This window comes from Acinonyx jubatus, chromosome A2 (genome assembly GCF_027475565.1).
Source record: "Acinonyx jubatus isolate Ajub_Pintada_27869175 chromosome A2, VMU_Ajub_asm_v1.0, whole genome shotgun sequence".
In the NCBI taxonomy this organism is placed as follows: Eukaryota; Metazoa; Chordata; class Mammalia; order Carnivora; family Felidae; genus Acinonyx; species Acinonyx jubatus.
Genome location: NC_069383.1, coordinates 57215060 through 57230387, shown reverse-complemented (window position 1 = coordinate 57230387; position 15328 = coordinate 57215060). Strand labels below are relative to the sequence as shown.

General features: G+C 36.4%; 1 protein-coding gene across 28 annotated transcripts in view; it reads left to right on the top strand.

Moving 5' to 3' along the window:
- HDAC9 (histone deacetylase 9) overlaps positions 1 to 15328 on the top strand; it is a 739528-nt gene that overhangs the window by 190102 nt on the left and 534098 nt on the right. For 2 of the 28 annotated variants that reach the window (XM_053218347.1, XM_053218346.1), the window contains exon 1: positions 13064 to 15313. The exons of the other annotated variants lie outside the window; for them this stretch is intronic. The gene's annotated coding sequence lies outside the window, so the exon portion shown is untranslated. Of the gene's footprint in view, positions 1 to 13063; positions 15314 to 15328 lie in introns of those variants that run through there. 28 annotated transcript variants of the gene reach the window in all.

The window sequence follows — 15328 nt, the reverse complement described above, 5'->3', positions numbered from 1 at the left end:
TATTTTATTTTTGAGACAGAGAGAAACAGAGCATGAACGGGGGAGGGTCAGAGAGAGATGGAGACACAGAATCCGAAGCAGGCTCCAGGCTCTGAGCCATCAGCCCAGAGCCCGATGTGGGGCTCGAACCCACGAACTGCGAGATCATGACCTGAGCTGAAGTCGAATGCCCAACCGACTGAGCCACCCAGGCGCCCCTATGATTTCTTAAATGAAGAGTACTTTATCTAGTTTAACCATCACTCAGGGCAATCATTAACCTTATTATTAACATTATTTTAATATTATACCATATACTAATGGTGTGTAAGAAGACCTGTGTGCCAGTGCTCGCTTATACTAGATCACAAGGCTCAGAGAGATTTATGAAGATTTTCCTCATTCTTTATCTTATGAATCGACCTCTGACTTTTTAAAAATCAGAAATTGCCTGTTTCCAGAAGGACCCTTTCCTTCTTTCTTATTTTTTTCTTTCGATCTGTTGCCAACCAACTTGTTTGTATTTTGTCTAAGATAAAAGTAAACTGATTGAGTGTGGGTTTAAGACATACTAATTAGCTACTATTTTATTGATCAGCAACTATTTACCAATGTTTGTGTTAGGCATTTAATATGTCACCAAAGCAACACCTCTATTAGGGATATATGATAGTAGCCAATATGTAGGTAAAATTGAGGATAACTTGCCCCAGACCCTAAAGCCGGAATGCCATGTAGTCAGGGGTAAATCTGCATCTTTGCTTTTCTCCCTCTACCATTCTGCCTCTAAGATAACAAGATGTTAAAACTGAAGTTCAGTCAGAGATCTTGTGATGGAATATTCTAAAGCCAGACCAGGTGATCCTGTTGGAGCGGGGGTGGTAAGTGCCTTCCTCCACCCTGTGGGCCGTGGGGTTCCTGATTTGCTAGTCAGTTTCTAGGAAGGGTGACTGAGTAGGACAAAAAGAGGGCCCCAGGTGCTGGATCTGGAGGAATCTGTCTAACACAGTTGTAGTGTGCTGAGGAAGGCACTTTCTGTGTATCAGGGTGGTGAATTGAGTGAGAGAAAATGAAGGGACCTTTAAGGTGGTCAATCTGTCTTGCTACGACTCATGTTCCTGTTAGAAAAATTAAATCAAACGTGATTGGTAAATGGGGGGTAATAAGAATATAAAGTGGATGTTGGTTCATATGTGATTTTTTTTTTCCAAGCGTAGGAAACCATAGGTGTAGAAACATAGTAACTTTCAGTAAGAAAGGGAAAAGAAAAAGCTATCGATTGGCTGCTAGTTTGGCCACGGGAGCCATGGTGACCGTATTTGAGAAACTAAAAACCAGTGCCTCCACCCAGTCAGTCTCTCACCACTGATGCACGCCCCTGTCCTTGTTCAGCTGCTGGCTAGAGGCAACAAGCTCTTCCTCCAAGGCCCCCTTGAAATGGAGCCCTTGCCCCAGGGCCCTGCCTCTCTCAGCTTTGGCTCAGGACCCACCCACCTCTCCTCCACACAAGTCCTGTCTGTTGTTTCCTGCATTTACCCATCCACTGTGACAGCCTCTGGCCGAGCTGTAGTTCTTGGTTTTGTTGGGGGGGTGGGGGGATGGGGGCTGGGGGGCAGGAGTGTAAGGGTGGGAGGGGCCCAACTTATTTCCCTAATTAACAATTAAAATTTTTATTGAAAATTTTTTTATGTTTATTCATTTTTGAAAGACAGAGAGAGACAGAGCACAAGAAGGGGTGGGGTGGAGAAAAAGGGGACACAGAATCTGAAGCAGGCTCCAGGCTCAGCTGTCAGCACAGAGCTTGACGCGGGGCTCGAATTCACGAACTGCGAGATCATGACCTGAGCCTAAGTCGGTGACTCAACTGACTGAGCCACCCAGGCGCCCCAACAATTAAAAATTTTAATCATAATATTAGATGATGATAATGATGTTGATGATGTTAACTTTAAAAATAACATAGGTTTTGACCATTTTACTGATGACCCTGTCACCCATTACACTTGTTATCTAGGCAGCATATTAACAGAATATGAATTTTCTCTGGAATGTAATTATCGTGTTACAGCTGACATGCTACAGGGTGCACTTTAATGGTCTGTCATTTCTTTCATGGTGTTCAAAAAGTATAGATAAAGGACTTAACTTACTTGCATCTTACTTTGGGTTTGGTTACTCAAATGCATATTCTTAACCAAGGGCTGATGCTGTGACAGTTTTATAGGGTTATAACGGGTTCTGTTTACTTTGAGTACCAGAGTTTTCTCTCTAGTAGTCAGGTTTTACCCCAGCATCTGTTACATAACCTAGAAAATTTCTTTAACTCAAGCCTTTAGCAATATCAAAATGATTTAATGTGTGTTAATAAACCATACAATGATTTATCATACTATTAAATAAGCAAATTCTATTTGACAAATGATGACTCCTGACATGAATCTTCAATTCCTATCTTACCTTTATCATATGGAGCTATGTCCAGTCTGCATTTCTTGTCTTACATAGTCTGAACACTGGAGTTTCTTTTCTGGGGAGGGGGAGCCACATTATGGCATGATGATTTTTGTCTGGTTGTTCCTTACTCATGTCAAGACCTTGCTGCAGTTTGCAGAAAAATGATTAGTCTGTGTGTCTGTAATTGCTTGTGGGTCACTTTAAGTGCCAAGTCTTCACCACTAGCATTTTTAACAGGAGTTAGTTTTCCTCCAGTATGTTTATCAAATGCCTGTTGCAAGTTGTGTATTCCTGAGGCATGATCAGGTAGCCAAGAGCCTCTTTAGTTGACCGTGCTCTGCATTTTCTCTGAAAAGTTGGAGCAACAAAAAAGATCAGATTCTGTTCTTTCTGGCAAGGAGAGGAGTCTGAACTGAAAACAAGAGCAGAACCCTGGACCCTGATCTTTAATAATGGATGCCAGCATGCACTGTCACACTGTTGCCACATTCCAGGGATTTCTTTCTTTCTTTCTTTCTTTCTTTCTTTCTTTCTTTCTTTCTTTCTTTCTTTCTTTCTTTCTTTCTTTCTTCTTTTTCTTTCTTTCGAGAGTGGGGGATTGGGGCAGAGACAGAGAGCAAGAGAGAATCCTAAGCAGGCTCCATGCTCAGTGCAGAGCCCAACAAGCCCTACAATGCTCTGGCTTCTGCCCCTGAGATTGTGACCTGAGCTGAAATCAAGAGTTGGATGCTTAACCAACTGAGCCACTCAAGTGCCTCTCCAGGGTTATCTTTTTAACTATTTCCCCCCACGTGGATACTGTTTTGTATTGTTGTCTTGATTTCCACTGTCTTCCAGCACTTGAGATATTATTCTGCTACTCAAATATTAGAAATTGATGTGACAAAAGGCTAAAAAAATAGAATTAGAGGATTAAAAACAAGAATTGTTAAGGAATGCCTTTCATAATACTTCTTCATAATTTTGAAGAAATAATATTCCTTCCTAATTCATGTTGAGCCCTTATTTATTTTATGTTATTTTATTTTTTTCTGGAGCAGTGGTATGTTTTTAAGAACAGAGTGCTAGGATTCAAAGGACATGTGCATTCCCTGGGCCACAAGATCACAGTGTTACAGAGTGAACATTAATAGCCAGGTGTGCTTGTTTCTACTGTTCTAGAACTTTCCATTACACATTGCCCCTACCAGTCCTCCTCATTTTTCCTGAACATCTGAGGTCCTTCTTCCCAGAACCCTTTGACAGGACAGTGTTGTCAAAGAAAACAATAATTGTTGTATAAATGTAGGAAACTCTTATAATTAAAAACAGAACAAGGCTAATGTATCTTTTAAGGAATTGGTCAAGTCAAATGGATTACTTTTGCTACTGCTTACTTTTGCAGTAAGAACATTAGTCAAAGAAAACAACACTGAATCATGTATTTGGTATATACTACAAAGAAAGATAAAAGAGGCAGGGAAAGCATGGATATTAATGGTTAAGTAATATATACTTAGGTTTGGGGCAGGAAGAAAATTAACTTCTGATTTGTATGTGAGAAAACAAAGGCGCCAGAGGCTGGTGTGTGAATACCTGTCCCTAAGACTAGGCAGTAATTGCTGGAATGAGGGAGACATCATTTTAAGCAACTAGACATTTTAAAAAGCAGTGAAATACAGTAGGGATACAGTGGTTCTAAAGAGCCTAATGAAAAATGAGGCAAGGCAGAAACAAAGACAACAAAAAACAAAACAAGAAGAGTGAACCCAAAAAAGACTTTTTGACAGTGGATGAGTTTTGATTTATGGGTTGTGTTGGTAGACATCATTGTTGTGATCATAGGAAAATCCTGGGAAGAGTGTTTTTGGAATGAAGAATGGGCAGGGTATGGACTGTGTCTTCTCATTCAGTTCACCACCACGTTAAGAAACTTTATTCTGGAAAATTAAAATTGTTCCTGGATGTACATAGCAATTTCTGGAGAAATTTTTTTTTAATAAAATCATTTAATTTTTTTTACAAATCAAATTCTTTCTGTATTTTCTGTCTGATTTCCTAAGAACGATGCTACATTGGTTATTATGTTCCAAGTTAATAGATTTTATTATTTGAAAAACTGATCAGATATCGTGACTGTCTGTACATTATACCCAATGGCACAGATTCAAATTTTTTAGTGCCATTTTAATCTTGCATTTTCTTGTCAACTGTTTTGAATCATATACGTTTGGATGTCTGACAACCAGTATACTCTATATTTAATGATTCTAACATTCTTGAAATGTTATGATAATCCATACATAATTCATTTGGAAATAGTGAAAATACTACTTTAGGTTTACCCTAATGACTGGATATTAACAATATGAGTCATGTTATATTGTGATATACGAAGGTGGCCATGTTAGCATAGACCTTGACAATAATTATTGGTTCTCATTTCTCATCCCTCATATTGGCTTAAAAAAATTTTTTTTTCATGATATGCTCTATGTGTGGTTGATCCTGTCTCGAGTGAAGTACTCTTGACCGTTGAGCAACTTGGGAGTTAGGATGCCAATCACCTGTACAGTCAAAAATCCATATATAACTTTTTACTCCCCCCAGACTTAACTGCTAATAGCCTTACTACTGACTTCCTGAAAACATAAACAGTCGATTAAAGCATATTTTATGTAAGGGGTGCCTGGGTGGCTCAGTCAGTTGAGCGTCTGACTTCTGCTTAAGTCTTGATCTCAGGGTTCCTGAGTTCAAACCCTTCATCAGACTCTCTGCTGTCAGTACAGAGCCTGCTTCAGATCCTTTGTCTCCCTCTCTCTCTGCTCCTCCCCCATTCATGCTGTCTCTGTCAAAAATAAACATTTAAAAAATTTTTAAAAACACATATTTTGTGTAACATATTGTATGTCATATATGTTATATCCTATATTCTTAGAATAAAGTAAGCTACGGAAAGAAAATATTATTTAAAAATCATAAGGAGAAAATAAATTCACAGTACTATATTTATCTGAAAAAAAAAATCAATGTATGAGTGGACACATTAAGTCCAAACCTATGAACTACATATTTTAAATAAAATGAAATGCTTGAGAGTTTTAACTGTCATTTTTTACTAATGCCTTCTCCCTAGCTTATAAAGGGAACAACATTAGCCTGTGCTTGAGAATTTCTTACCATTTAGTCTTCGGAATGTTAATTACTCCTAGACTTTAGTTTCCCTCAACTAGCATTGTGTTCCATCAAGTCAATATATAATTATTCATGATTTGAATAATCAAAAATTACTAAATTTTAATCCAGGTGAAGTCTTGAATCTGAAATAAGTGAATTTGGCTTCCAAGGGGTCTCTGCTACTTACAGGAAGTACTGCTGAGAATTTCCTTCAGATAGAGCCAAAATAAGAAGACAGCAGTCTTCACTTAATTACAAAAAAGAAAACAAAAACAGGTTGTTATAGCCTCACGTGAAATAACTAATGTTAGCTTATTGATTTTAAATAGAGTCCCTGCCATCTGGAATGAAGTCATTAGCTGGGGGGGAATGCGTTGTGGATTGGTGATACTCCTAGGTTGTGATTAAATGGCACACATGTGAGTGTTGCTATGAATCTTTGTGTCTCCTATTAAAATATCTGATTAGACCTCACAAAGTAAGCTTTGCAAATAGTCTGGGACATACTACTCCCCTCTTGCTCGTTATTTCCATTTCTTATTATTCAATTAGGAATCAGTGACTTGCTGAATACACATGGTGTGTTTATCAGCCTGGAGAGTGATAAAAATTTTCCCTTCGAATTTTTCTTTTATATTCTGTTTTCTAATATTATAGCTGATTTTGAGAAATAGCTATTATCTTAGTTCAGAATACAGAAATCTAAGTAGGCCCTCGATTATTCACTTCTTGATGTGTGTATTAATAGTGTGCTATAATAATAACTTAAGAGTACTGAATACCTATTATGTTCTTGCCATAATGGTGGAAATTTTATATTCATATTTCTAAATATTAAAGCAACCCTGCAAAGCACATGTCAATTTTTTTCATTTTTTTACCATGTTTATTTCATAACCATGATTTCTTAGTCCTTATTAAGTTGATACAATTTGGGGAAATAAATACTCCCTTCCCTTTTTGGTTCCATATGTATTGGGCAGGGTAGCAGGAACAGAATATGAAATAATAGGCAAAGGGTGCAGGGATGAGATGGGTGAAGTTGAAGAAAGACACGGTGAATGTTTCTATGAATGCTTTGGGAAGCATATCAACCAGAGAAATACAAAGTTGACAACATGAGTATTTTCTTCTCCTATGGGCTTTGAAAAGTATGACATAGTATGGGACCACATTCAGCATATATTAATTATATAGCATTGTGGTATATGTTTCTTGTCAGACATGATGTGTGTATATTTTTTTCTTACTTTTTAAGCTCCATAGATGACATTCATAAAGTACTTTTTTTTAAAACAGGAGGATTTTTTTAAAGTTTATTTATTTTAAGAGAGAGAGGGAGAGAGAGAAAAGCAGGCTCTGACATGGGGCTCAGTCCCACAAATCATGAAATCATGACCTGAGCCCAAGTCAAGAGTCAGTGGCTTGCCTGACTGAGCCACCCAAGTGCCCCCACAAAACATTTTTAATACGTTATTCAGCAAATATTAATTTAACCATATAAACCAATCTTGCTTGGCAGAAAACACTACTAGCTGCTATGTGAAGGTCCTCCTTTTAACTAACACTTAATTTTATACTTGGAGCTTCGTATCAGAGGAAGTTCTTAAAGGGCATTCCTCTTTCAGCTGGATTTACAACTCATCTGCAACACTAAATACAGATAAAATAAAGATCACATCTTGGTTAAAGGTTTATATATAAAAGCCCCTGCAAATATAGTCACTGTCTTGTCCAGATGGTAATTGTAGACGACTTGTTCTCTTTGAGCCTTTTTCTTACCCCATTTCCTCTCAAGGTCTTTATCTCAATGCTTTGAAGCTCCATAAGTGACTGTGAAGCTGAGGTTAATATTTTTAAAATGAGGGAATTATGACTAAGAATGGTTAAGTAACTTATACAAGCTATCCAACTTATAACTGGCTACTAAATGAGAGGGGGGATTCAAGTCAAATTCTGTCTGAATCCAAAGGCCTGTTTCCATCGAATAAGCCACATTATTTAGAATGTAATGTAGTTGCCCTTCATATGAAAGATATTCGCTGGTTTTCATGAATCAAGTGTAAATTCATATCTGACACTGAAGTTTGCACATTTTCCAGAATATATCTCTTTTTGATTTAAAAAACATGTGAACATAAGGCCCCTCCTTCTAAAGACTTAGACAATGTAGGAGCTCTTTAAAACTGAAAGGGAATTCTCTATGTCAGTGAGAATATAAAGTGGAACTTTTTTGATTAGAGCTTTGATGTTTTCAGAAGAGTCATGTCACTGTTTCCTGGAGCCAGGCTGGCCGTTATAAGAGTCCAGGAGAGCCTCAAGAGCACAGGAACAATTGTTAAAATGTTCAAAACTCCTTTTTAGTAAAAATAGTTTCAGTGTAGAAATGGGAAGGTTTTAAGTAAATTCTCTAGAATCTTGAGTTTTTTAATTTCCTGTGCTTAATCCTAGGAAAATAAAGCATGATAGAATTTACCATCTCTTGTGTTTTATATTGATGATACAAAGCTTATGAATGGTTACAGTATTGTCCTTAAAAGTACTGTATGTAACATAATCATCATACTTATCTGACCAGGATGATGTTGGAATTGGGTGTGTGAGATAAGCCTTTTGAGAGAGGAAAACTAACTCTGGAGATACATTTGGGGAAGGGTGGAATGTGAATGGCTGATGCAGACGATGGAAATTGTTTGCCTGACATTTATCTGTGAAAACAAGCATGAATGAAAGTGTATAAAAATCAAACATATGTATATTTACATAGATTCACATATCATATAGAGTGCTTACTATTTGCTAGGCAGTGTGAAATAGGCACATAGATGAATGACAGATCTGTTCTTGACTTGTTGACGCCTAGCATGGGAAACAGATATGTAACCAAATTGTTGAAATATCCAAAGACTCTTGTTATGATATACGTAAGGACAGAGTTAGGTCTTGTCATTCATGACTGCTCAGATCAGGGAAGGCTTTGCCAAGGAAGTAATGTATATGTGCAGGCTTTTGAAAGATGAGGTGGATTTACTACTTTTTTTGCTCTTGAGAAGATGATGAACCAGCAAGGGCCACTATCTCCTTCCATGAAGTTACCAAATGTGAGACTTTTCTATGGGATGAAAGGAAAAAAAACATCCAGGTATATATTGTCTATAAAAGTTATTCTTAAAGGATGCAAAGGGTGAAAACAAAGGAGTGGAAAAATATCTATCAGACAAATGGTAACTGAAAGAATTCTGTTAAAGTAAACCATCCTGAAACAGGAAAGATTCCTTACCCATGGACATCTAATAAACTTAGTGATACGGCTAATTGCAAATGTGTATACTTTAGTTATACACCACTGCTGTAAATATTTTTGATGAGGCAAAAAAATAAGTGCTTGGGCATTTGCGGTTTCTTAAATATGGTAGTTGACATCCAATTAGATCATTTATGAAGTCAGAATATAATTGCAATATAAAAAATGTTGCTGCTATTTTCAGTGGCAAGCATTCTGGCATTCTCTTGATTTAACATGGTGATAGGTAGTGGTTTGCTATGGTAAATATCAGCTTGACCTTTGTGGCAAGAAATGACATTTCTGGGTTGATTTTTTGATGTCTGGTGAACTTATATTAGCATGTGGAAATCAGTCTTATCACAGCTCTCAAATATAGTATTCATCCAGGTGCTACATATCACTATTGATTTTTGATGATCAGAATCCCATTTATTTATAAGATGATAACTATTAAACGTGTGGCTACATATGAACACCTACTTTGTAGAATAATATAAAATTAAATTTTTGAATCATACCAAATAGTGAAGATCAGAAAGCTAATTTTACTTAACTGGAATTCTTCCAGAATTTTGATTTTCATAGCCTTGTAGCCAGAAATAATATTTTGTCTTGAAACTAAGATTTCTATTAAAAGTTTGTCTTGTAAATATCTTATACATACTTAGTTTAGTAAACATGGGATAGGTTAGTCCAGGTTGGTTTGTATTTCAAAGCTGATGCTGTTAAGAAAATGATGTTTGATTATCATCATGAGCCATTACGTGCCACTTAAAGCAAAAGAAAAGATTAATGGTTGATGCGTACTTATATTTACATTGAGCCTATTCGTACATATGAAATAGTTTTTCTATGTGAAATAAGTTTACAGTACCATAATACAAAGTGTAAAAACTACTGTGCTGTTTCTTAAGTGACTTGCAGGGAGGGAAGGTTGAATCTAAACCTATATTTCTTTGAGAACGTTGAGTCAGAATGGTATAATCAATGGAATTTACCAATTAAAAACAGAACATGTAGACGTGAGCCAATGCAATTGATAACCAGACTTTTCTAGAAACTTTGCCATCACTACAGTTACTAGACCAGTACTATAAAGTGTAACTACAAATGCATTTTTATGTTAATTTCCTAGTGCCAATATTGTTAAAATACTCCAAAAGGAAGATATTTGAAAACTTTGTTTACTCAAACTACTCGATGATGATCATTACATTAAGGAATCCACGTGAGATCATTTCTGTTGCAGTCTGTTGTCTGACCCTTTTCACTGGTTATTCTGTCCACAAGACAAGGAAATAAATGCAAAAATGAAAGTGCAATTACATTTCATTTGATTTCAACAAAAGATTATTTTTCATACATGCATATAGCTTTATAAAATTGTGGTTTATTATTGATTTGAAGTTAATTATTGAGATTTTAATAAGACACTATGGCAAAAACGAATAACAATGAAATAGTACATGTTGAATATGATATCATACTGCTTTCTTCTCCTGGACTGGCCGCTCTGAGCTCTGCACAGAAAGACTGATGTGCAACTGACAAATACTCAGAAGAAGAGAACCTGGAACAACCTGTCTTAGTGAAGAAAAGCAATGCACGCATCCCTGTCATCTAAAATGTACAATGCTGGGCTCATCTGCCAGTTAAGAGATACTTTTTTGGATGATCCTCCTCTTTCTACTTTGAATATTGACTTCTTCAGTCTCTTACATAGTTTAATTATTTTCATTAAAAATAAATTATTCTCTAATAATACTGGCTTGTTTAAAATTGGACCCAAAAAAGATACTTATTCCATTTATATATTTTAGCCATCTAATCGTTGATTTGGAAAGATTGATCTTCTCTACTGATTGTCACACTTTATCGTGCATCAGTTGAAGGTCTTATAAAATACAGATTCCTCCCAGAGGTTGTTATTTAGTACTTCTAGGATAGGAAGTACCCCATAAATTGCATTTCTAACAAGTTCCCAGGTGACCTTGATGCTCTGAAATCCCCTAGAAATAGAATAAATCATGGATCAACATGTCCCATCTGAAGGGAAAAGTTAGAGAAGAAATTATTATCAATCAAATCAAGGCCAACAGTTCTAGAGCTTTTGTTGATGTTGTTTTGTTTTCATATAAAACAGCCTCCCTGGAATTTCATTGCTGATGTGTTTTCTGATACCCTTTACCTGTTCTTGGGTCCAGGCAAGATTTCCTTATCTGAAGACCATTTGGTAACCAATTAGGTTGTTTCAATGGAAAGGAATCACTTGTAAATTGAACATCCACTATTTAATAACAATTGGCAATGTTTCTCTAAGAGATAGAAAAATCAGATAAATAGACTACTTAATTCCAAATAAAAATTAGTACCCTGTACTCTATTGCCTGTTCGTTGGGAGTCTAGGTGAACCAAGCCTACTACTTACAGACAAGTACGTATAACTTTATTGCTGTGACAATAGTTTGAGAAACGTAAGGATGGGTGAAAAAGCAACATGAGCGAGTCAGAAAATGAGTGAGGAGATCCAGGTGTTGGTGAGTAATTTTGTAGATTTCCTGTAAAACAGAATTAATATTTCAGGCAAAGTGAAATACTTTGTCTAGATTTCAGAATCATAGGATTTGGTGCTAGATGAAAAGTCTGTGTTTGATTACAGATGAGCAGAGGTTACTTTAGTGTTTTAGAATAAATCAGGCTATATTACCTTCGTTGCTTATTTCCAGTGGGACTGATTTGAGAAAAGATCAATGTGAGCTATGGGTCCAAGGATATTTTAGGAAATATTTGGATGCCATATAGATTTTTATACATCTTTTTGTGTTGTCTATATACCTGCATAAAAATAATTGGAATTATCATAATTGCTTTTGAATGACATTTTGGTATCCCTCCTATTAATTTATCACTAGTTTTGCATATTCTGTTTAAAATAACCACTTAAATAATTAGACAGTGGTTTCATTTCCATCAGTAGATAATATTAAAATTTATTGAATGAGTGTAAAATGAATGTAAAATGATTTTTAGATCAATTTCCAACGTTTTTATTAAATTGAGTTAACATTCATTATATTGAGATTTTTTAATGCCTATTTATTCTAGCCTAGCATTTGTATTAGCTTGTTACAGTTTTTATAATACAAAATTTAATAGTTTTTTTTTCCCATCAGTAAAATTGATTTTATAAATGCACAAAAAGGAACTTACTGACATTTCTTTACTGACATTGTTGAGATGATGTGAGAGGAATTACACAACATTCTTAATATTTAAGTTGTTGGTTAATGGAACTATGGTAATCAGTATACTTCCTGGTGATTTTAATGATGCTTATTTTTCCTCTGAGAAACAAGCGATACCTATTTTATGATGTGTCTGATGTCTTTTCACCCTAAACTAACTTTTCATTGTCAAGAGGTAAAAGGGAAGACTATTAATGGTAAAAACAAAACAAACTAAACGAACAAACAAACAAAATACTGAAAGCATGTGGGGATAAAATCTCAAGTGAAATAACTTGGTCAACATGAAGAAGACATATTACACTATTTTATGTGGTATGCCTTTTCCTGGAACCTCTGAGAAATAGGATAATTACTAACTCACTCTTTTGGAGTTTTACTTTTCTTGATGATAAAAGCTCAGCAACTGTTTTTGTCAATTGCAATTTGAAGGGGTCACTTAAATTTGAAATGACAAAAGATGTGTATTATGGCATTAGTAGGATTTTGTCATCCCTCTTACATGTTTATCACTGTTTTGCCTATTCTGTTCAAAACCACTCTGAAACAATTGGTGGTTCCATGTTTCATCACTAGATCATTCTAAAATTTATTTTGAAGATCTCAGGTAATTATTTGCATCACTTGAAAAGGGACAGAATGCCAGACTGGGGAATATGATGGGAGACCACCTGCTAGATACAAAGCATGTCTGTTTAGTCATAATATCATTAACAAGTACTTTTATAGCCTTAGTAACATTCAGCACACCTTAATTCTTACTTTGCAAAATAGGGAGCTTGTTTGTACTCAACACTATTGGATTTCAACTATTTTCTTCTTTTTTAAAAAAGATTATTTTGAGACAGAGTAGCACACTTGCTCGTGTGCATTTACAGGCACATGAGTGTGGGTAGGAGGAGTGGCAGAGAGCAGGAGGGAGAAGGAGGGAGGGAGAGGGAGGGAGAGAGAGAGAGAGACAGTGTGTGTGTCCCAAGCAGGCTCCACACTGTAGGTGCAGATCCCAACATGGGGCTCCATCCCAAAACTGTGCAATCATGATCTGAGCTGAAATTGAGTCAGAAGCTTAAGGAACAGACTGAGCTACGCAGACGCCCCTCAGCTGTTTTCTTCTTAATGTACAAAGCTGTTGTTCAAAAGAACTCTTACATATTCTAGTATAAACAAATAAAAGTGAGGTTGCCCTGGTTCGGGGAAGAATCTTTTCTGGAGAAAGCACTGTAAGTCAATTCCAGGGTCCCATGGCATCCTGAGGCACAGAGAGTTTGAACACCACTGTAGGCAAATTCTAAACTTCCTCCCATGTCTAAAATGCTATGCTTGGTTACATCATCCCTGAGGTAATTTGCCAGCTCCACAATATTTCCATCTCTTGAATTTTATATATTGATTTCTTGACTGAGTGAAAGTTTAGTTGTAATATCAAATGGAATTAGATATTTTTTTTCCAGTGACAGGAAAATAAGATTTTCTCATTTTAGTTTAAGTCCAATGTGCTTTGGAATAATTTTTTTTTTAAATCTTGTAACTTATGTGTCCAAACATAATTTTGCAACAAGTAGGAGTTAATCTATGAAAGAAGGAAAATTCAGTACCACTGTTTTCAGCAGTGTGTTATCTGCCTAATGACTTCACATGCTTCCTCCCTTCCACCAAAACCCTATGTCTCCTTGTTCTCTTTCCCCTGCCCTACACTCTGTGGTTGACCAAGATCCTTCCTCCACCAGTTGTTCTAGGAACCTTAAAACACTCTGCTTTTTCCCTTTCCTTCTCTGTTGCTACTAATGCTTTAAGAATTACATTTTCCTTACTGACCTAGTTTAGAAAAGGAAGAAGAGTTCCCAGGACTAGTGGGTTATCACTTTTGGGTGTGCCCTTATGAATGGCTAGATGGTACAACCCAGTTTGTGATGCAGAATTTATTTCTCATACAGAAATGATGTTAGAAGTGTACCTCAGAGACTATAGAATGTTTAGTAGTATATGTTATAATTCATTTACTCTACAGGTGAATTTCAAAATGTGTGTTGGTCTGGGCGCCTATCAACTACTCTAAATGCCATTTCTTCCCAAAATTGAGGTCTGTGTTTCAGGTAGCAATGAATGCAGAATATTCCTAGTTGAAGACTGACCATATTTATTGGTTGAACTACAGGTGCATATATATTTGGTCATTCTGCATCCATCCATTAGACAGCATCAACACTTTCTTTTCCTTTTTCTTTTCCACATTGAATTTAGCCTGAGGGGCTGAAATAGAGGCAACATTTTCAGACCTAAGCTATGTTTTCTTTTTAATTTAGATATAATAGAAACTGGATGCAGTAAAATTGATAGGTGGTACCAAGCTCACATTAGGATTTATGAAATGGACAATTGCCTTGCATAAATGGCAAGTAAAAAATCAACCTAGTTCTTCATAAACATTTTATTCTGCGGTGTGCTTGTTTTCTGAAACTACCTCTACTAAATCTCCTGTCAGTCTTGAAACTAGAAGGCAGAAAAGCTTCTAGTGCTACAGCCAACTGCAGTGTAGCCAGAGAAACAGGCAACAAAAATAGAACACCAGGATTGCTGTGCGTGGGTGAGGCAGAAACCACATTATGAGCAAAAGCTTCCAGTATTATTTTAGAACCAATACAGAGCTCTGCATTTCTCTCCTCTCTCTTCCAAAAACACATACTATAAAAATAAAATGAAATTAAATGTATGTGCATTTGCCCTCTTAGAATTATGATTCTTATTTTATTTTATTTTTTTTTTTTTTGCCTTTCTTTCTTTGGAAACAAATCGCCAGTATGGAAATACAGTGTGTAAAGCAAGCTGGGAGGGAGGAAAGAGTTAATTGCTTTTAAGGCCCTGCAATCGAGAATTATGGTTTGAAAGATAGAGGCTGGACAGCTGGGTTTGCTGGGGTATTTTTAAATGCATTAATGCTGGCTCCAATCACTCGGCCATGCTTGACCTATTTTTGGCTCAGGCCGACCATTGTTCTATTTCTGTGCCTGTGGGCCCTGCCGTTGTTGATTCATATGCAAATGGATTATCACTAGCTTTAGCCAACTTGAGCTGAGAGAGACCAGAGAGGGGGAAGAGACGCACACAAACAGATAGAAGGGCACCGGCTGAAGCCACTTGCAGGACTGAGGGTTCTTGCAACGCAACTCTAGCAGCCTGAAGAACTATAAGCCAGGTTTAATCAGTTTCT